Source organism: Leiobunum rupestre, chromosome 3, assembly GCF_980474605.1.
Source record: "Leiobunum rupestre chromosome 3, qqLeiRupe1.1.hap1, whole genome shotgun sequence".
In the NCBI taxonomy this organism is placed as follows: Eukaryota; Metazoa; Arthropoda; class Arachnida; order Opiliones; family Sclerosomatidae; genus Leiobunum; species Leiobunum rupestre.
The window spans coordinates 65,558,952-65,578,101 of NC_143386.1; the positions used below are offsets into that span (position 1 = coordinate 65,558,952).

The 19,150-nt window shown below is 45.3% G+C and overlaps 19 non-coding genes across 19 annotated transcripts; all 19 read left to right on the plus strand.

Moving 5' to 3' along the window:
- The first annotated feature begins 1,883 nt into the window (after positions 1 to 1,883).
- TRNAI-UAU (transfer RNA isoleucine (anticodon UAU)) lies at positions 1,884 to 1,956 on the plus strand. Its single transcript has one exon. It is a non-coding gene; the product is annotated as a tRNA-Ile (tRNA).
- A 63-nt stretch (positions 1,957 to 2,019) lies between these two features.
- Positions 2,020 to 2,092, plus strand: TRNAT-UGU (transfer RNA threonine (anticodon UGU)). Its single transcript has one exon. It is a non-coding gene; the product is annotated as a tRNA-Thr (tRNA).
- A 743-nt stretch (positions 2,093 to 2,835) lies between these two features.
- TRNAT-UGU (transfer RNA threonine (anticodon UGU)) lies at positions 2,836 to 2,908 on the plus strand. The gene has a single exon. It is a non-coding gene; the product is annotated as a tRNA-Thr (tRNA).
- A 1,149-nt stretch (positions 2,909 to 4,057) lies between these two features.
- On the plus strand, positions 4,058 to 4,130 carry TRNAI-UAU (transfer RNA isoleucine (anticodon UAU)). The gene has a single exon. It is a non-coding gene; the product is annotated as a tRNA-Ile (tRNA).
- A 63-nt stretch (positions 4,131 to 4,193) lies between these two features.
- On the plus strand, positions 4,194 to 4,266 carry TRNAT-UGU (transfer RNA threonine (anticodon UGU)). The gene has a single exon. It is a non-coding gene; the product is annotated as a tRNA-Thr (tRNA).
- A 743-nt stretch (positions 4,267 to 5,009) lies between these two features.
- Positions 5,010 to 5,082, plus strand: TRNAT-UGU (transfer RNA threonine (anticodon UGU)). Its single transcript has one exon. It is a non-coding gene; the product is annotated as a tRNA-Thr (tRNA).
- An 879-nt stretch (positions 5,083 to 5,961) lies between these two features.
- Positions 5,962 to 6,034, plus strand: TRNAT-UGU (transfer RNA threonine (anticodon UGU)). Its single transcript has one exon. It is a non-coding gene; the product is annotated as a tRNA-Thr (tRNA).
- A 1,149-nt stretch (positions 6,035 to 7,183) lies between these two features.
- TRNAI-UAU (transfer RNA isoleucine (anticodon UAU)) lies at positions 7,184 to 7,256 on the plus strand. Its single transcript has one exon. It is a non-coding gene; the product is annotated as a tRNA-Ile (tRNA).
- A 63-nt stretch (positions 7,257 to 7,319) lies between these two features.
- On the plus strand, positions 7,320 to 7,392 carry TRNAT-UGU (transfer RNA threonine (anticodon UGU)). Its single transcript has one exon. It is a non-coding gene; the product is annotated as a tRNA-Thr (tRNA).
- Positions 7,393 to 8,135: 743 nt separating this feature from the next.
- TRNAT-UGU (transfer RNA threonine (anticodon UGU)) lies at positions 8,136 to 8,208 on the plus strand. The gene has a single exon. It is a non-coding gene; the product is annotated as a tRNA-Thr (tRNA).
- An 879-nt stretch (positions 8,209 to 9,087) lies between these two features.
- TRNAT-UGU (transfer RNA threonine (anticodon UGU)) lies at positions 9,088 to 9,160 on the plus strand. Its single transcript has one exon. It is a non-coding gene; the product is annotated as a tRNA-Thr (tRNA).
- Positions 9,161 to 10,447: 1,287 nt separating this feature from the next.
- Positions 10,448 to 10,520, plus strand: TRNAT-UGU (transfer RNA threonine (anticodon UGU)). Its single transcript has one exon. It is a non-coding gene; the product is annotated as a tRNA-Thr (tRNA).
- Positions 10,521 to 11,671: 1,151 nt separating this feature from the next.
- TRNAT-UGU (transfer RNA threonine (anticodon UGU)) lies at positions 11,672 to 11,744 on the plus strand. Its single transcript has one exon. It is a non-coding gene; the product is annotated as a tRNA-Thr (tRNA).
- A 1,967-nt stretch (positions 11,745 to 13,711) lies between these two features.
- Positions 13,712 to 13,784, plus strand: TRNAT-UGU (transfer RNA threonine (anticodon UGU)). The gene has a single exon. It is a non-coding gene; the product is annotated as a tRNA-Thr (tRNA).
- Positions 13,785 to 18,326: 4,542 nt separating this feature from the next.
- TRNAT-UGU (transfer RNA threonine (anticodon UGU)) lies at positions 18,327 to 18,399 on the plus strand. The gene has a single exon. It is a non-coding gene; the product is annotated as a tRNA-Thr (tRNA).
- A 64-nt stretch (positions 18,400 to 18,463) lies between these two features.
- TRNAT-UGU (transfer RNA threonine (anticodon UGU)) lies at positions 18,464 to 18,536 on the plus strand. Its single transcript has one exon. It is a non-coding gene; the product is annotated as a tRNA-Thr (tRNA).
- A 62-nt stretch (positions 18,537 to 18,598) lies between these two features.
- On the plus strand, positions 18,599 to 18,671 carry TRNAT-UGU (transfer RNA threonine (anticodon UGU)). Its single transcript has one exon. It is a non-coding gene; the product is annotated as a tRNA-Thr (tRNA).
- A 197-nt stretch (positions 18,672 to 18,868) lies between these two features.
- Positions 18,869 to 18,941, plus strand: TRNAT-UGU (transfer RNA threonine (anticodon UGU)). Its single transcript has one exon. It is a non-coding gene; the product is annotated as a tRNA-Thr (tRNA).
- Positions 18,942 to 19,007: 66 nt separating this feature from the next.
- Positions 19,008 to 19,080, plus strand: TRNAT-UGU (transfer RNA threonine (anticodon UGU)). The gene has a single exon. It is a non-coding gene; the product is annotated as a tRNA-Thr (tRNA).
- Positions 19,081 to 19,150: the final 70 nt, after the last annotated feature.

Below are 19,150 nucleotides of genomic sequence, written 5' to 3' on the forward strand. Positions count from 1 at the left end.
GGTACTCTTTTTTATTAACACCTGTGAAATTTTTGTATCGCTTCGTAACGGTTTTTATATCAACTTTTTCAAGCAATTAAGATAAATAATATTTATATAGAATGTTTATATTAAAGACACGGGAGATAAACTAACAATTATACTTTACGATATTTGTTCACTCTAATTATAACAGAAAGTGTGGAATAATTTGAATATAATTTGATTACAGACACATCGAAAACATAGTTTACAAAATTATAATAGATAGGTAGTTGTAAAACACAACGAAATTTTAATCTTATTTGCTTTTTATTCTATACTGAGAAACGTATTCTTTACCGCGATATTTTTTACTAATAATTAAAGAAATCTACTGACAAAAAAGTGCTGGAAGATAAAGGAATTAGTCTATATAATAATAGCTAAGCTAAAACACAAGGGACCACTAAGTCATGGAGCGACTTTTAAATTAAACAGGTGACAAACATTATTTAAATAAAACAAACTTGTGTTCAAGTTGTTGTGATAACTAAACATGATTTTCTGTGGAATACCCCTAAAGTTTAATTATAACATTTCCAACAACATTATCTAAAATATCAAATCGATAGGCTGCTAGTTTTTTTTGCTTATTTCGTTAAAAATTAACTTTCTGAGTGCTAAATTTATAATCTAAATAAATTAATTATTACATGTTTAACCGCGATGTCTATGTAGTATTTCAAATCTGTTATGTTAAATTTTTAAATTTAAAGAAGCTCTTATACCAACATATAAGCTAGACTATATATAGTATGTCAAATCTGCTAAAATTTAAAACTACATATGGCCGAAACCACTCTCGGAATAAATTGCAACTCTATGTGGACTTGAAATATTATTTTAATTGACAATAGCTATCAGTAAGGGTCAATAATTCCCATTGAACCGTATACGAGTGAAATGTGACCGCTCAATAACTGACCATAAAAATAAAACAACACCTATAAGCTTTCTAAAAATGGTTAACCAAGTAAATAAATCACAAACAGGTAAAAAAGCTCTGTATATGAAGAAAATTAAAATTAATGTCATACTTATCGTTGAAACAGCTTTCCGCAACTGCATGTTTTAAATATTTCCTTTCAAACGTAACACACCATAGGCTGCATTAAACGACTCTTTTGAAAAAGTAAAACACCTGCCTGTAAATTATTCCCACCCATTATTCCATGAAGCAGGACGCCATTAAATACCAACGACCTTGTCATATATTAACTAACCTTATTTTAATATTTGCTGTTGACAATAACTAAGTCAATCTTGTGACGATAAAATAATAATAGTAAACGTGATACAATTATAATACTCTAAATATAACAAAGTATAACTGCAAATGTTTACAAGTATCAACAAGAACAAAAATATTGAATTCAACAAGTTATTCCAATTTGTTTTTGACTCTACTTTCACTTCAATTTATTTCATATTATAATAAGAATGACGACGGTTCCGAGGCCACGTGGCTAAGTGGTGAAAGCGACTGTCATGTTAACAGGAGATCGCTAGTTCGATTCTCGACGTGGCATACCAACGTTCTTACTTTCCCTTCAAATTTTTCAAATTATAATAAAAATGGCAACGGTTCCGAGGCCGTGTGACTCAATGGTGAAAGGGCCTGTCTCGTACACAGGAGATCCCAAGTTCGATTCTCGCCGTGGCCTACCGACGTTCTTACTTTCCCTTCAATTTTTTCCTTTTATAATAAGAATGGAAAAGCTCCCGAGGCCGCGTGGCTAAGTGGTAAAAGCGCCTGTCTTGTAAAGAGGAGCTCACGAGTTCGATTCTCGCATTGGCCAACCGACGTTCTTACTTTCCCTTCAATTTATTTCATATTATAATAAGAATAGCAGCGCTTGAGAGGCCGCGTGGCTTAGTGGTGAAAGCGCCTGTCTTATAAACAGGAGATCGCGAGTTCGATTCTCGTCGTTGCCTACCGATGCTCTTACTTTCCCTTCAATTTTTTTCCTTTTATAATAAGAATGGAAACGCTTCCGAGGTCGCGTGGCTAAGTGGTGAAAGCGCCTGTCTTGTAAACAGGAGATCGCGAGTTTGATTCTCGCCGTGGCCTACCGACGTTCTTACTTTCCCTTTAATTTGTTTCAAATTATAATGAGAATACCATCGCTTCCGAGGCCGCGTGGCCAAGTGGTGAAAGCGACTGTCAGGTAAACAGGAGATCGCGAGTTTGATTCTCGCCGTGGCCTACCGACGTTCTTACTTTCCCTTCAATTTGTTTCAAATTATAATGAGAATACCATCGCTTCCGAGGCCGCGTGGCCAAGTGGTGAAAGCGACTGTCAGGTAAACAGGAGATCGCGAGTTTGATTCTCGCCGTGGCCTACCGACGTTTTTACTTTCCCTTCAATTTGTTTCAAATTATAATGAGAATACCATCGCTTCCGAGGCCGCGTGGCCAAGTGGTGAAAGCGACTGTCAGGTAAACAGGAGATCGCGAGTTTGATTCTCGCCGTGGCCTACCGACGTTCTTACTTTCCCTTCAATTTGTTTCAAATTATAATGAGAATACCATCGCTTCCGAGGCCGCGTGGCCAAGTGGTGAAAGCGACTGTCAGGTAAACAGGAGATCGCGAGTTTGATTCTCGCCGTGGCCTAACGACGTTCTTACTTTCCCTTCAATTTGTTTCAAATTATAATGAGAATACCATCGCTTCCGAGGCCGCGTGGCCAAGTGGTGAAAGCGACTGTCAGGTAAACAGGAGATCGCGAGTTTGATTCTCGCCATGGGATACCGACGTTCTTACTTTCATTTCAATTTATTTCCTTTTATAATAAGAATGGAAACGCTTCCGAGGTCGCGTGGCTAAGTGGTGAAAGCGCCTGTCTTGTAAACAGGAGATCGCGAGTTTGATTCTCGCCGTGGCCTACCGACGTTCTTACTTTCCCTTCAATTTGTTTCAAATTATAATGAGAATACCATCGCTTCCGAGGCCGCGTGGCCAAGTGGTGAAAGCGACTGTCAGGTAAACAGGAGATCGCGAGTTTGATTCTCGCCGTGGCCTACCGACGTTCTTACTTTCCCTTCAATTTGTTTCAAATTATAATGAGAATACCATCGCTTCCGAGGCCGCGTGGCCAAGTGGTGAAAGCGACTGTCAGGTAAACAGGAGATCGCGAGTTTGATTCTCGCCGTGGCCTACCGACGTTCTTACTTTCCCTTCAATTTGTTTCAAATTATAATGAGAATACCATCGCTTCCGAGGCCGCGTGGCCAAGTGGTGAAAGCGACTGTCAGGTAAACAGGAGATCGCGAGTTTGATTCTCGCCGTGGCCTACCGACGTTCTTACTTTCCCTTCAATTTGTTTCAAATTATAATGAGAATACCATCGCTTCCGAGGCCGCGTGGCCAAGTGGTGAAAGCGACTGTCAGGTAAACAGGAGATCGCGAGTTTGATTCTCGCCGTGGCCTACCGACGTTCTTACTTTCCCTTCAATTTGTTTCAAATTATAATGAGAATACCATCGCTTCCGAGGCCGCGTGGCCAAGTGGTGAAAGCGACTGTCAGGTAAACAGGAGATCGCGAGTTTGATTATCGCCGTGGCCTACCGACGTTCTTACTTTCCCTTCAATTTGTTTCAAATTATAATGAGAATACCATCGCTTCCGAGGCCGCGTGGCCAAGTGGTGAAAGCGACTGTCAGGTAAACAGGAGATCGCTAGTTCGATTCTCGACGTGGCATACCAACGTTCTTACTTTCCCTTCAAATTTTTCAAATTATAATAAAAATGGCAACGGTTCCGAGGCCGTGTGACTCAATGGTGAAAGGGCCTGTCTCGTACACAGGAGATCCCAAGTTCGATTCTCGCCGTGGCCTACCGACGTTCTTACTTTCCCTTCAATTTTTTCCTTTTATAATAAGAATGGAAAAGCTCCCGAGGCCGCGTGGCTAAGTGGTAAAAGCGCCTGTCTTGTAAAGAGGAGCTCGCGAGTTCGATTCTCGCATTGGCCAACCGACGTTCTTACTTTCCCTTCAATTTATTTCATATTATAATAAGAATAGCAGCGCTTGAGAGGCCGCGTGGCTTAGTGGTGAAAGCGCCTGTCTTATAAACAGGAGATCGCGAGTTCGATTCTCGTCGTTGCCTACCGATGCTCTTACTTTCCCTTCAATTTTTTTCCTTTTATAATAAGAATGGAAACGCTTCCGAGGTCGCGTGGCTAAGTGGTGAAAGCGCCTGTCTTGTAAACAGGAGATCGCGAGTTTGATTCTCGCCGTGGCCTACCGACGTTCTTACTTTCCCTTCAATTTGTTTCAAATTATAATGAGAATACCATCGCTTCCGAGGCCGCGTGGCCAAGTGGTGAAAGCGACTGTCAGGTAAACAGGAGATCGCGAGTTTGATTCTCGCCGTGGCCTACCGACGTTCTTACTTTCCCTTCAATTTGTTTCAAATTATAATGAGAATACCATCGCTTCCGAGGCCGCGTGGCCAAGTGGTGAAAGCGACTGTCAGGTAAACAGGAGATCGCGAGTTTGATTCTCGCCGTGGCCTACCGACGTTTTTACTTTCCCTTCAATTTGTTTCAAATTATAATGAGAATACCATCGCTTCCGAGGCCGCGTGGCCAAGTGGTGAAAGCGACTGTCAGGTAAACAGGAGATCGCGAGTTTGATTCTCGCCGTGGCCTACCGACGTTCTTACTTTCCCTTCAATTTGTTTCAAATTATAATGAGAATACCATCGCTTCCGAGGCCGCGTGGCCAAGTGGTGAAAGCGACTGTCAGGTAAACAGGAGATCGCGAGTTTGATTCTCGCCGTGGCCTAACGACGTTCTTACTTTCCCTTCAATTTGTTTCAAATTATAATGAGAATACCATCGCTTCCGAGGCCGCGTGGCCAAGTGATGAAAGCGACTGTCAGGTAAACAGGAGATCGCGAGTTTGATTCTCGCCATGGGATACCGACGTTCTTACTTTCATTTCAATTTATTTCCTTTTATAATAAGAATGGAAACGCTTCCGAGGTCGCGTGGCTAAGTGGTGAAAGCGCCTGTCTTGTAAACAGGAGATCGCGAGTTTGATTCTCGCCGTGGCCTACCGACGTTCTTACTTTCCCTTCAATTTGTTTCAAATTATAATGAGAATACCATCGCTTCCGAGGCCGCGTGGCCAAGTGGTGAAAGCGACTTTTAGGTAAACAGGAGATCGCGAGTTTGATTCTCGCCGTGGCCTACCGACGTTCTTACTTTCCCTTCAATTTGTTTCAAATTATAATGAGAATACCATCGCTTCCGAGGCCGCGTGGCCAAGTGGTGAAAGCGACTGTCAGGAAAACAGGAGATCGCGAGTTTGATTCTCGCCGTGGCCTACCGACGTTCTTACTTTCCCTTCAATTTGTTTCAAATTATAATGAGAATACCATCGCTTCCGAGGCCGCGTGGCCAAGTGGTGAAAGCGACTGTCAGGTAAACAGGAGATCGCGAGTTTGATTCTCGCCGTGGCCTACCGACGTTCTTACTTTCCCTTCAATTTGTTTCAAATTATAATGAGAATACCATCGCTTCCGAGGCCGCGTGGCCAAGTGGTGAAAGCGACTGTCAGGTAAACAGGAGATCGCGAGTTTGATTCTCGCCGTGGCCTACCGACGTTCTTACTTTCCCTTCAATTTGTTTCAAATTATAATGAGAATACCATCGCTTCCGAGGCCGCGTGGCCAAGTGGTGAAAGCGACTGTCAGGTAAACAGGAGATCGCGAGTTTGATTATCGCCGTGGCCTACCGACGTTCTTACTTTCCCTTCAATTTGTTTCAAATTATAATGAGAATACCATCGCTTCCGAGGCCGCGTGGCCAAGTGGTGAAAGCGACTGTCAGGTAAACAGGAGATCGCGAGTTTGATTCTCGCCGTGGCCTACCGACGTTCTTACTTTCATTTCAATTTATTTCCTTTTATAATAAGAATGGAAACGCTTCCGAGGTCGCGTGGCTAAGTGGTGAAAGCGCCTGTCTTGTAAACAGGAGATCGCGAGTTTGATTCTCGCCGTGGCCTACCGACGTTCTTACTTTCCCTTCAATTTGTTTCAAATTATAATGAGAATACCATCGCTTCCGAGGCCGCGTGGCCAAGTGGTGAAAGCGACTGTCAGGTAAACAGGAGATCGCGAGTTTGATTCTCGCCGTGGCCTACCGACGTTCTTACTTTCCCTTCAATTTGTTTCAAATTATAATGAGAATACCATCGCTTCCGAGGCCGCGTGGCCAAGTGGTGAAAGCGACTGTCAGGTAAACAGGAGATCGCGAGTTTGATTCTCGCCGTGGCCTACCGACGTTCTTACTTTCCCTTCAATTTGTTTCAAATTATAATGAGAATACCATCGCTTCCGAGGCCGCGTGGCCAAGTGGTGAAAGCGACTGTCAGGTAAACAGGAGATCGCGAGTTTGATTCTCGCCGTGGCCTACCGACGTTCTTACTTTCCCTTCAATTTGTTTCAAATTATAATGAGAATACCATCGCTTCCGAGGCCGCGTGGCCAAGTGGTGAAAGCGACTGTCAGGTAAACAGGAGATCGCGAGTTTGATTCTCGCCGTGGCCTACCGACGTTCTTACTTTCCCTTCAATTTGTTTCAAATTATAATGAGAATACCATCGCTTCCGAGGCCGCGTGGCCAAGTGGTGAAAGCGACTGTCAGGTAAACAGGAGATCGCGAGTTTGATTATCGCCGTGGCCTACCGACGTTCTTACTTTCCCTTCAATTTGTTTCAAATTATAATGAGAATACCATCGCTTCCGAGGCCGCGTGGCCAAGTGGTGAAAGCGACTGTCAGGTAAACAGGAGATCGCTAGTTCGATTCTCGACGTGGCATACCAACGTTCTTACTTTCCCTTCAAATTTTTCAAATTATAATAAAAATGGCAACGGTTCCGAGGCCGTGTGACTCAATGGTGAAAGGGCCTGTCTCGTACACAGGAGATCCCAAGTTCGATTCTCGCCGTGGCCTACCGACGTTCTTACTTTCCCTTCAATTTTTTCCTTTTATAATAAGAATGGAAAAGCTCCCGAGGCCGCGTGGCTAAGTGGTAAAAGCGCCTGTCTTGTAAAGAGGAGCTCGCGAGTTCGATTCTCGCATTGGCCAACCGACGTTCTTACTTTCCCTTCAATTTATTTCATATTATAATAAGAATAGCAGCGCTTGAGAGGCCGCGTGGCTTAGTGGTGAAAGCGCCTGTCTTATAAACAGGAGATCGCGAGTTCGATTCTCGTCGTTGCCTACCGATGCTCTTACTTTCCCTTCAATTTTTTTCCTTTTATAATAAGAATGGAAACGCTTCCGAGGTCGCGTGGCTAAGTGGTGAAAGCGCCTGTCTTGTAAACAGGAGATCGCGAGTTTGATTCTCGCCGTGGCCTACCGACGTTCTTACTTTCCCTTCAATTTGTTTCAAATTATAATGAGAATACCATCGCTTCCGAGGCCGCGTGGCCAAGTGGTGAAAGCGACTGTCAGGTAAACAGGAGATCGCGAGTTTGATTCTCGCCGTGGCCTACCGACGTTCTTACTTTCCCTTCAATTTGTTTCAAATTATAATGAGAATACCATCGCTTCCGAGGCCGCGTGGCCAAGTGGTGAAAGCGACTGTCAGGTAAACAGGAGATCGCGAGTTTGATTCTCGCCGTGGCCTACCGACGTTTTTACTTTCCCTTCAATTTGTTTCAAATTATAATGAGAATACCATCGCTTCCGAGGCCGCGTGGCCAAGTGGTGAAAGCGACTGTCAGGTAAACAGGAGATCGCGAGTTTGATTCTCGCCGTGGCCTACCGACGTTCTTACTTTCCCTTCAATTTGTTTCAAATTATAATGAGAATACCATCGCTTCCGAGGCCGCGTGGCCAAGTGGTGAAAGCGACTGTCAGGTAAACAGGAGATCGCGAGTTTGATTCTCGCCGTGGCCTAACGACGTTCTTACTTTCCCTTCAATTTGTTTCAAATTATAATGAGAATACCATCGCTTCCGAGGCCGCGTGGCCAAGTGATGAAAGCGACTGTCAGGTAAACAGGAGATCGCGAGTTTGATTCTCGCCATGGGATACCGACGTTCTTACTTTCATTTCAATTTATTTCCTTTTATAATAAGAATGGAAACGCTTCCGAGGTCGCGTGGCTAAGTGGTGAAAGCGCCTGTCTTGTAAACAGGAGATCGCGAGTTTGATTCTCGCCGTGGCCTACCGACGTTCTTACTTTCCCTTCAATTTGTTTCAAATTATAATGAGAATACCATCGCTTCCGAGGCCGCGTGGCCAAGTGGTGAAAGCGACTTTTAGGTAAACAGGAGATCGCGAGTTTGATTCTCGCCGTGGCCTACCGACGTTCTTACTTTCCCTTCAATTTGTTTCAAATTATAATGAGAATACCATCGCTTCCGAGGCCGCGTGGCCAAGTGGTGAAAGCGACTGTCAGGTAAACAGGAGATCGCGAGTTTGATTCTCGCCGTGGCCTACCGACGTTCTTACTTTCCCTTCAATTTGTTTCAAATTATAATGAGAATACCATCGCTTCCGAGGCCGCGTGGCCAAGTGGTGAAAGCGACTGTCAGGTAAACAGGAGATCGCGAGTTTGATTCTCGCCGTGGCCTACCGACGTTCTTACTTTCCCTTCAATTTGTTTCAAATTATAATGAGAATACCATCGCTTCCGAGGCCGCGTGGCCAAGTGGTGAAAGCGACTGTCAGGTAAACAGGAGATCGCGAGTTTGATTCTCGCCGTGGCCTACCGACGTTCTTACTTTCCCTTCAATTTGTTTCAAATTATAATGAGAATACCATCGCTTCCGAGGCCGCGTGGCCAAGTGGTGAAAGCGACTGTCAGGTAAACAGGAGATCGCGAGTTTGATTATCGCCGTGGCCTACCGACGTTCTTACTTTCCCTTCAATTTGTTTCAAATTATAATGAGAATACCATCGCTTCCGAGGCCGCGTGGCCAAGTGGTGAAAGCGACTGTCAGGTAAACAGGAGATCGCGAGTTTGATTCTCGCCGTGGCCTACCGACGTTCTTACTTTCATTTCAATTTATTTCCTTTTATAATAAGAATGGAAACGCTTCCGAGGTCGCGTAACTAAGTGGTGAAAGCGCCTGTCTTGTAAACAGGAGATCGCGAGTTTGATTCTCGCCGTGGCCTACCGACGTTCTTACTTTCCCTTCAATTTGTTTCAAATTATAATGAGAATACCATCGCTTCCGAGGCCGCGTGGCCAAGTGGTGAAAGCGACTGTCAGGTAAACAGGAGATCGCGAGTTTGATTCTCGCCGTGGCCTACCGACGTTCTTACTTTCCCTTCAATTTGTTTCAAATTATAATGAGAATACCATCGCTTCCGAGGCCGCGTGGCCAAGTGGTGAAAGCGACTGTCAGGTAAACAGGAGATCGCGAGTTTGATTCTCGCCGTGGCCTACCGACGTTCTTACTTTCCCTTCAATTTGTTTCAAATTATAATGAGAATACCATCGCTTCCGAGGCCGCGTGGCCAAGTGGTGAAAGCGACTGTCAGGTAAACAGGAGATCGCGAGTTTGATTCTCGCCGTGGCCTACCGACGTTCTTACTTTCCCTTCAATTTGTTTCAAATTATAATGAGAATACCATCGCTTCCGAGGCCGCGTGGCCAAGTGGTGAAAGCGACTGTCAGGTAAACAGGAGATCGCGAGTTTGATTCTCGCCGTGGCCTACCGACGTTCTTACTTTCCCTTCAATTTGTTTCAAATTATAATGAGAATACCATCGCTTCCGAGGCCGCGTGGCCAAGTGGTGAAAGCGACTGTCAGGTAAACAGGAGATCGCGAGTTTGATTCTCGCCGTGGCCTACCGACGTTCTTACTTTCCCTTCAATTTGTTTCAAATTATAATGAGAATACCATCGCTTCCGAGGCCGCGTGGCCAAGTGGTGAAAGCGACTGTCAGGTAAACAGGAGATCGCGAGTTTGATTCTCGCCGTGGCCTACCGACGTTCTTACTTTCCCTTCAATTTGTTTCAAATTATAATGAGAATACCATCGCTTCCGAGGCCGCGTGGCCAAGTGGTGAAAGCGACTGTCAGGTAAACAGGAGATCGCGAGTTTGATTCTCGCCGTGGCCTACCGACGTTCTTACTTTCCCTTCAATTTGTTTCAAATTATAATGAGAATACCATCGCTTCCGAGGCCGCGTGGCCAAGTGGTGAAAGCGACTGTCAGGTAAACAGGAGATCGCGAGTTTGATTCTCGCCGTGGCCTACCGACGTTCTTACTTTCCCTTCAATTTGTTTCAAATTATAATGAGAATACCATCGCTTCCGAGGCCGCGTGGCCAAGTGGTGAAAGCGACTGTCAGGTAAACAGGAGATCGCGAGTTTGATTCTCGCCATGGGATACCGACGTTCTTACTTTCATTTCAATTTATTTCCTTTTATAATAAGAATGGAAACGCTTCCGAGGTCGCGTGGCTAAGTGGTGAAAGCGCCTGTCTTGTAAACAGGAGATCGCGAGTTTGATTCTCGCCGTGGCCTACCGACGTTCTTACTTTCCCTTCAATTTGTTTCAAATTATAATGAGAATACCATCGCTTCCGAGGCCGCGTGGCCAAGTGGTGAAAGCGACTGTCAGGTAAACAGGAGATCGCGAGTTTGATTCTCGCCGTGGCCTACCGACGTTCTTACTTTCCCTTCAATTTGTTTCAAATTATAATGAGAATACCATCGCTTCCGAGGCCGCGTGGCCAAGTGGTGAAAGCGACTGTCAGGTAAACAGGAGATCGCGAGTTTGATTCTCGCCGTGGCCTACCGACGTTCTTACTTTCCCTTCAATTTGTTTCAAATTATAATGAGAATACCATCGCTTCCGAGGCCGCGTGGCCAAGTGGTGAAAGCGACTGTCAGGTAAACAGGAGATCGCGAGTTTGATTCTCGCCGTGGCCTACCGACGTTCTTACTTTCCCTTCAATTTGTTTCAAATTATAATGAGAATACCATCGCTTCCGAGGCCGCGTGGCCAAGTGGTGAAAGCGACTGTCAGGTAAACAGGAGATCGCGAGTTTGATTCTCGCCGTGGCCTACCGACGTTCTTACTTTCCCTTCAATTTGTTTCAAATTATAATGAGAATACCATCGCTTCCGAGGCCGCGTGGCCAAGTGGTGAAAGCGACTGTCAGGTAAACAGGAGATCGCGAGTTTGATTCTCGCCGTGGCCTACCGACGTTCTTACTTTCCCTTCAATTTGTTTCAAATTATAATGAGAATACCATCGCTTCCGAGGCCGCGTGGCCAAGTGGTGAAAGCGACTGTCAGGTAAACAGGAGATCGCGAGTTTGATTCTCGCCGTGGCCTACCGACGTTCTTACTTTCCCTTCAATTTGTTTCAAATTATAATGAGAATACCATCGCTTCCGAGGCCGCGTGGCCAAGTGGTGAAAGCGACTGTCAGGTAAACAGGAGATCGCGAGTTTGATTCTCGCCGTGGCCTACCGACGTTCTTACTTTCCCTTCAATTTGTTTCAAATTATAATGAGAATACCATCGCTTCCGAGGCCGCGTGGCCAAGTGGTGAAAGCGACTGTCAGGTAAACAGGAGATCGCGAGTTTGATTCTCGCCATGGGATACCGACGTTCTTACTTTCATTTCAATTTATTTCCTTTTATAATAAGAATGGAAACGCTTCCGAGGTCGCGTGGCTAAGTGGTGAAAGCGCCTGTCTTGTAAACAGGAGATCGCGAGTTTGATTCTCGCCGTGGCCTACCGACGTTCTTACTTTCCCTTCAATTTGTTTCAAATTATAATGAGAATACCATCGCTTCCGAGGCCGCGTGGCCAAGTGGTGAAAGCGACTGTCAGGTAAACAGGAGATCGCGAGTTTGATTCTCGCCGTGGCCTACCGACGTTCTTACTTTCCCTTCAATTTGTTTCAAATTATAATGAGAATACCATCGCTTCCGAGGCCGCGTGGCCAAGTGGTGAAAACGACTGTCAGGTAAACAGGAGATCGCGAGTTTGATTCTCGCCGTGGCCTACCGACGTTCTTACTTTCCCTTCAATTTGTTTCAAATTATAATGAGAATACCATCGCTTCCGAGGCCGCGTGGCCAAGTGGTGAAAGCGACTGTCAGGTAAACAGGAGATCGCGAGTTTGATTCTCGCCGTGGCCTACCGACGTTCTTACTTTCCCTTCAATTTGTTTCAAATTATAATGAGAATACCATCGCTTCCGAGGCCGCGTGGCCAAGTGGTGAAAGCGACTGTCAGGTAAACAGGAGATCGCGAGTTTGATTCTCGCCGTGGCCTACCGACGTTCTTACTTTCCCTTCAATTTGTTTCAAATTATAATGAGAATACCATCGCTTCCGAGGCCGCGTGGCCAAGTGGTGAAAGCGACTGTCAGGTAAACAGGAGATCGCGAGTTTGATTCTCGCCGTGGCCTACCGACGTTCTTACTTTCCCTTCAATTTGTTTCAAATTGTTATGAGAATACCATCGCTTCCGAGGCCGCGTGGCCAAGTGGTGAAAGCGACTGTCAGGTAAACAGGAGATCGCGAGTTTGATTCTCGCCGTGGCCTACCGACGTTCTTACTTTCCCTTCAATTTGTTTCAAATTATAATGAGAATACCATCGCTTCCGAGGCCGCGTGGCCAAGTGGTGAAAGCGACTGTCAGGTAAACAGGAGATCGCGAGTTTGATTCTCGCCGTGGCCTACCGACGTTCTTACTTTCCCTTCAATTTGTTTCAAATTATAATGAGAATACCATCGCTTCCGAGGCCGCGTGGCCAAGTGGTGAAAGCGACTGTCAGGTAAACAGGAGATCGCGAGTTTGATTCTCGCCGTGGCCTACCGACGTTCTTACTTTCCCTTCAATTTGTTTCAAATTATAATGAGAATACCATCGCTTCCGAGGCCGCGTGGCCAAGTGGTGAAAGCGACTGTCAGGTAAACAGGAGATCGCGAGTTTGATTCTCGCCGTGGCCTACCGACGTTCTTACTTTCCCTTCAATTTGTTTCAAATTATAATGAGAATACCATCGCTTCCGAGGCCGCGTGGCCAAGTGGTGAAAGCGACTGTCAGGTAAACAGGAGATCGCGAGTTTGATTCTCGCCGTGGCCTACCGACGTTCTTACTTTCCCTTCAATTTGTTTCAAATTATAATGAGAATACCATCGCTTCCGAGGCCGCGTGGCCAAGTGGTGAAAGCGACTGTCAGGTAAACAGGAGATCGCGAGTTTGATTCTCGCCGTGGCCTACCGACGTTCTTACTTTCCCTTCAATTTGTTTCAAATTATAATGAGAATACCATCGCTTCCGAGGCCGCGTGGCCAAGTGGTGAAAGCGACTGTCAGGTAAACAGGAGATCGCGAGTTTGATTCTCGCCGTGGCCTACCGACGTTCTTACTTTCCCTTCAATTTGTTTCAAATTATAATGAGAATACCATCGCTTCCGAGGCCGCGTGGCCAAGTGGTGAAAGCGACTGTCAGGTAAACAGGAGATCGCGAGTTTGATTCTCGCCGTGGCCTACCGACGTTCTTACTTTCATTTCAATTTGTTTCAAATTATAATGAGAATACCATCGCTTCCGAGGCCGCGTGGCCAAGTGGTGAAAGCGACTGTCAGGTAAACAGGAGATCGCGAGTTTGATTCTCGCCATGGGATACCGACGTTCTTACTTTCATTTCAATTTATTTCCTTTTATAATAAGAATGGAAACGCTTCCGAGGTCGCGTGGCTAAGTGGTGAAAGCGCCTGTCTTGTAAACAGGAGATCGCGAGTTTGATTCTCGCCGTGGCCTACCGACGTTCTTACTTTCCCTTCAATTTGTTTCAAATTATAATGAGAATACCATCGCTTCCGAGGCCGCGTGGCCAAGTGGTGAAAGCGACTGTCAGGTAAACAGGAGATCGCGAGTTTGATTCTCGCCGTGGCCTACCGACGTTCTTACTTTCCCTTCAATTTGTTTCAAATTATAATGAGAATACCATCGCTTCCGAGGCCGCGTGGCCAAGTGGTGAAAGCGACTGTCAGGTAAACAGGAGATCGCGAGTTTGATTCTCGCCGTGGCCTACCGACGTTCTTACTTTCCCTTCAATTTGTTTCAAATTATAATGAGAATACCATCGCTTCCGAGGCCGCGTGGCCAAGTGGTGAAAGCGACTGTCAGGTAAACAGGAGATCGCGAGTTTGATTCTCGCCATGGGATACCGACGTTCTTACTTTCATTTCAATTTATTTCCTTTTATAATAAGAATGGAAACGCTGTCTAAGCCGCCTGGCTAAGTGGTGAAAGCACCTGTCTTGTAAACAGGAGATTGCGAGTTCGTTACTCGTCGTGGCCTTTTGACGTTCTTACTTTCCCTTCAATTTATTTCATATTATAATAAGAATAGCGTGGCTTAGTGGTTAAATCGCCTGTTTTCTGGAGACCGGGCTGCTAGGTTTGGTAGTGAACGGTTCGTCTTTTTTCGCTCCGTTTTCGCTAAGCCTGTTTGCTGCCTTTAAGGTGTTATTTTATTTGAAGTTTGTTTTTTCTTCTCTGTTAAAACCTTTTTTATCTAGTTTCGGTTTCTTGCGGGTGATTCCCCTCTGGGTCTTCTGATCCAGGATGGATATTATTAAACGGTCGGTTTTTGTGGATTTTGAAGGAAAATTACCGAAGTTTAATGATGTTGCGGAGGCGGTGAAAATTCACTATGGTTTGGATGCGGTGAAATCTGTTGTTCCGTCCGCGGGTGTCTACATTTTGGTATTTTCGTCTGAAACTTTGATTAATGAGGCGATTGACACTGGGTTGGAGGTAGACAGCATTACTTATGCCATTTCGAGCGTCACCAAAAAAACTGTTACGGCAAATGTTTTCGGCCTTCCGGATTATGTTACTGATGAGGCGTTGCTGGTGAAGTTGACGATGATGGGCTGCGAAGTCAGAGGTACGATTTCGTGGCGGGAAAAAGCCGGGTTCTATTGTGGTATCCGATCAGTCCGTCTGACGCTCCCGGAAGGTAAATCAGCGTTACCTTACAGTCTTCGAGTTCCGGATGTCTTAAATAGAGAAAATTCTTACCGTGTCACTCATGAATCACAAGTTAAAGTCTGTAATATGTGTCTGTCATCCGATCATTTATATAAGGATTGCCCTCAATTTATTTGCCGTAAATGTAAAACACAAGGTCATGCTGTGCGTAATTGCCCTACTTGGGAACGCCCTGCAGTGGAGATGAAGGGACAGGAGCGTGGACAACCCCCTGTCATTGTCGCGGGGGGATCGATTGATCAATTCGCTGAGGGTCGTAAGGATGCCGTCGATGGTCCTGGTTCATTTGGAGCCGGACACGAAGACGTTCATATTGCCACTCCTAACGCAACGCCGATGTCTCAGGGAATGGGCGCCGACCAAGTGGGCTGCGTCAAACCGACTGGTGAAGCTCAAAGGGGTTCCAAGCACCGGATCTCATCTAGTGACACCGATTCAGCTACTAATCCGTCTACAGGTCCTCCGCACAAGATATTTCAGAAGTTGCCATCGGGTCAATGGACCCAAATTAATTTGAATCCAAATGCCGGTGAAAATTCTGACGATTAATGTAGGCGGTTTGCGCGATGTAGAGAAGATGCGAAAGTTGGTTTTGTGGGCGATGCATTATGATGTGTTGTTGTTGTAAGAGACTCATTGGGAGGCGTCTCATGTAAGTACTTTTCGGACTATTTTTTCGGGTGCGGTCTACGTGGACTTTAACTTGGACACCAAGTTTTACGGTGTGGCGATTTGTATTTCGCGGTTACTTGATTTTAAAGAATGTAATTTGATAAGTTCTAACGAGGGCCGGTATATTTTTCTTTCCGCTGAAATTGAAGGCGAGAAAGTGGATTTAGGTTCTGTTTATGCCCAAACCGATGCGGTCAATAGATCTATTTTTATGCAAAATTTAATTCCCATTGTTCGTGTGTTAAATCGTCCGCTATTGGGCGGTGATTTTAATGATATTGTTTCTCGAGTTTTTGATCGGCGGTCGGCTGCCAAGATTACGGTGAGTGGAATGACGAATCTTCATCGCTGGGTCTCTTATCTCTCGTTGGTAGTCATTTGGCGGTTGCAACATAAAAAAACATTCGATTATACGCGATCGGGGGTGGTTTTGGTAACTTTGTGAGTTCTCGAATTGATTATTTTTTGCTTTACATTCAGATGTAAATAATATTTCAAAGTGTATGCATGTTTTTTGTAGTTTATCTGACCATAAGGGTGTTTCTCTGATTTTTGAACCTAGTGGTATTCTTAGGGGGCCCGGAACTTGGAGTTTTAATTCCACTTTTCTGGAAGACGCACTTTTTTGCACGGCCATCGAGCGAACAGTTAAAAATAGTTATTCTTGGCCATGTTATTTATTCGATATCTTCGAGTGGTATGATGCGTTAAAAGTTAAAATTCGGGAGTACTGCATTTTTTACGGGCGTCACAAAGCGTTGAGGAAGCGGGCTGTATGGGCGGACCTACAAAATAGGCTTCGAGACCTACAAGATTCGCCATTAAAAACAGATACGATTTTAGACGAAATAGCTGCGATAACGAATACATTACGAGATATGGAAGAGAGCGATTTGCAGGGTGCAATAGTTCGTTCAAGGTTGGAGTGGAGAGATTTGGGGGAACGCCCCACTCAATATTTTTTGCGGCTGGAAAAATTTCGTCAGCGTCAACGTCATATGACTCCTCTGGCTCTCCCTTTGGGGGCGATTATTAAAGATCCTGCGTTAATAAGGGAGGAAGTGTTCCGTTTTTATTCGGAGTTGTATACCCGCGCCGTTACGTCTGAAGCCGCCACTGACAATTTGAAGAATTTAATCTCAGGGAGGCTTACTGAAGATGACCGCCATTTCTGCGATGCCGTCGTGACCTGGAGCGACATTTACTCGGAGTTAACTACTTTGGCCGGAGGGAAGGCCCCCGGTAGAGATGGCTTTACCAAAGAGTTCCTGCGTTTCTTTATCCCTCTAATTAAAGATGACTTTCTGCGCTTGGTTGCCGAATGCGAAGTCCGAATAGTATGCGAGAAGGGCTGGTGGTTTTGTTGCCTAAATCGGGGGATTTGACTCTTCTGAAAAATTGGAGGCCAATTACCTTATTGAATGGCGATAGGAAACTCCTTGCTAAGGTTTTTACTCGCCGTGTTTCGCCGCTTTTACCTTTAATTACGTCACCGTGTCAGACAGGGGGTATTCGTGGGCGTACCATTTCCGATACTCCCCGTTTTCTGTCTGATGTAATGGAGTTTTTAAAAATGGAAAATAGGCCGGGGATTTTTCTCCAACTCGATTTGTTAAAAGCGTTTGATCGGGTGGAATGGCCGTATCTATTTGCAATCTTAGAAGCCTTTGGTTTCGGCGCTCGCTTCCGCGCTTGGATTCAGATGTTTTTAGGTGGCGCCAAGACAGCTATTAAGCTTCATGGATATGTTACCGATTTTTTTGTCATTAGCCGCTCGGTTCGTCAAGGGTGTCCGCTCAGTCCTTTGCTGTACGTTCTATCGTCTGAGCCTTTTTGCGCTTTACTCGAAACGGACAAACGTATTTCTCGGATAATGCTCACGGACTTAACACCGTCCCCTGTGGTGTTTCAACATATCGATGACACTTCCATTCTCGTCACTGGGCCAAGGGATGTTATTTACGTTTTGGAGGATATTGAACTTTATTGCCAGTCTTCGGGAGCTGTCATCAATCTTGCAAAAAGTTCTGGTTGTTTGCTCGGCTCCTTGCGATTTCACGCGGACCAGACTGTATCTGGACTTGTTATTAGCGCCCGTTCAATAAAGGTATTGGGCGTGACCTTGGGCTATGACCATGACGTCGTTTCCACGATCAACTGGGAGGGCCGGTATGAAAAATTTAAAAATGTCCTACACATAAGAATGGAAACGCTTCCGAAGCCGCGTGGTTAAGTTATGAAAGCGCCTGTCTTGTAAACAGGAGTTCGCGAGTTTGATTCTCGCCGTGGCCTACCGACGTTCTTAATTTCCCTTCAATTTTTTTCTCATATTAAAATAAGAATAACAATGCTTACGAGGCAAAGTGGCTTAGTGGTGAAAGCGCCTGTCTTGTAAACAGGAGATCGCGAGTTCGTTTCTCGTCGTGGCCTACCGACGTTCTTACTTTCCCTTCAATTTATTTCATATAATAATAAGAATTACAACAGCTCCGAGGCCGCGTGGCTAAGTGGTGAGAGCGTCTGTCTTCTAAACAGGAGGTCGCGAGCTATATTCTCGCCGTGACCTACCGTTGTTCTTACTTTCCCTTCAATTTTTTTTTAATATTAGAATAAGAATATCAACGATTGTGAGGCCACGTGGCTAAGTGGTGAAAGCGTCTGTCTTGTAAACAGGAGGTCGCAAGCTCGATTCTCGCCGTGGCCTACCGACGTTCTTACTTTCATTTCATATTTTTTTCCTTTTATAATAAGAATGGCAACAGCTCCGAGGCCGCGTGGCTAAGTGGTGAAAGCGCCTGTCTTGTAAACAAGAGATCGCGAGTTCGATTCTCGCCGCGATCTACCGACGTTCTTACTTTTCCTTCAGTTTTTTCATATTATAATAAGAATGGCATCGGATCCGGGGCCGCGTGGCTAAGTGGTGAAAGCGCCTGTCTTGTAAACAGGAGATCGCGAGTTCGATTCTCGCCGCGGCCTACTGACGTTCTAACTTCCCTTCAATTTTTTTCCTTTTATAATAAGAATGGAAACGCTTCCGAGCAGGCGTGCCTTAGTGGTGAAAGCGCCTGTCTTGTAAACAGGAGATCACGAGTTCGATTCTCGCCGAGCCGTACTGACGTTCTAACTTCCCTTCATTTTTTTTCTTTTTATAATAAGAATGGAAACGCTTCCGAGGCCGCGGGGCTAAGTGGTGAAAGCGCCTGTCTTGTAAACAGGAGATCGCGAGTTCGATTCTCACCGTGGCCTACCGACGTTCTTACTTTCCCTTTAATTTTTTATTTTTTATTATAATAAGCATGGCTACGGCTCCGAGGCCGCGTGGCTAAGTGGTGAAAGCGCCTGGCTTGTAAACAGGAGATCGCGAGTTCGATTCTCGCCGTGTCCTACCGACGTTCTTACTTTCCCTTTAATTTTTTTCCTTTTATAATAAGAATGGAAACGCTTCCGAGCAGGCG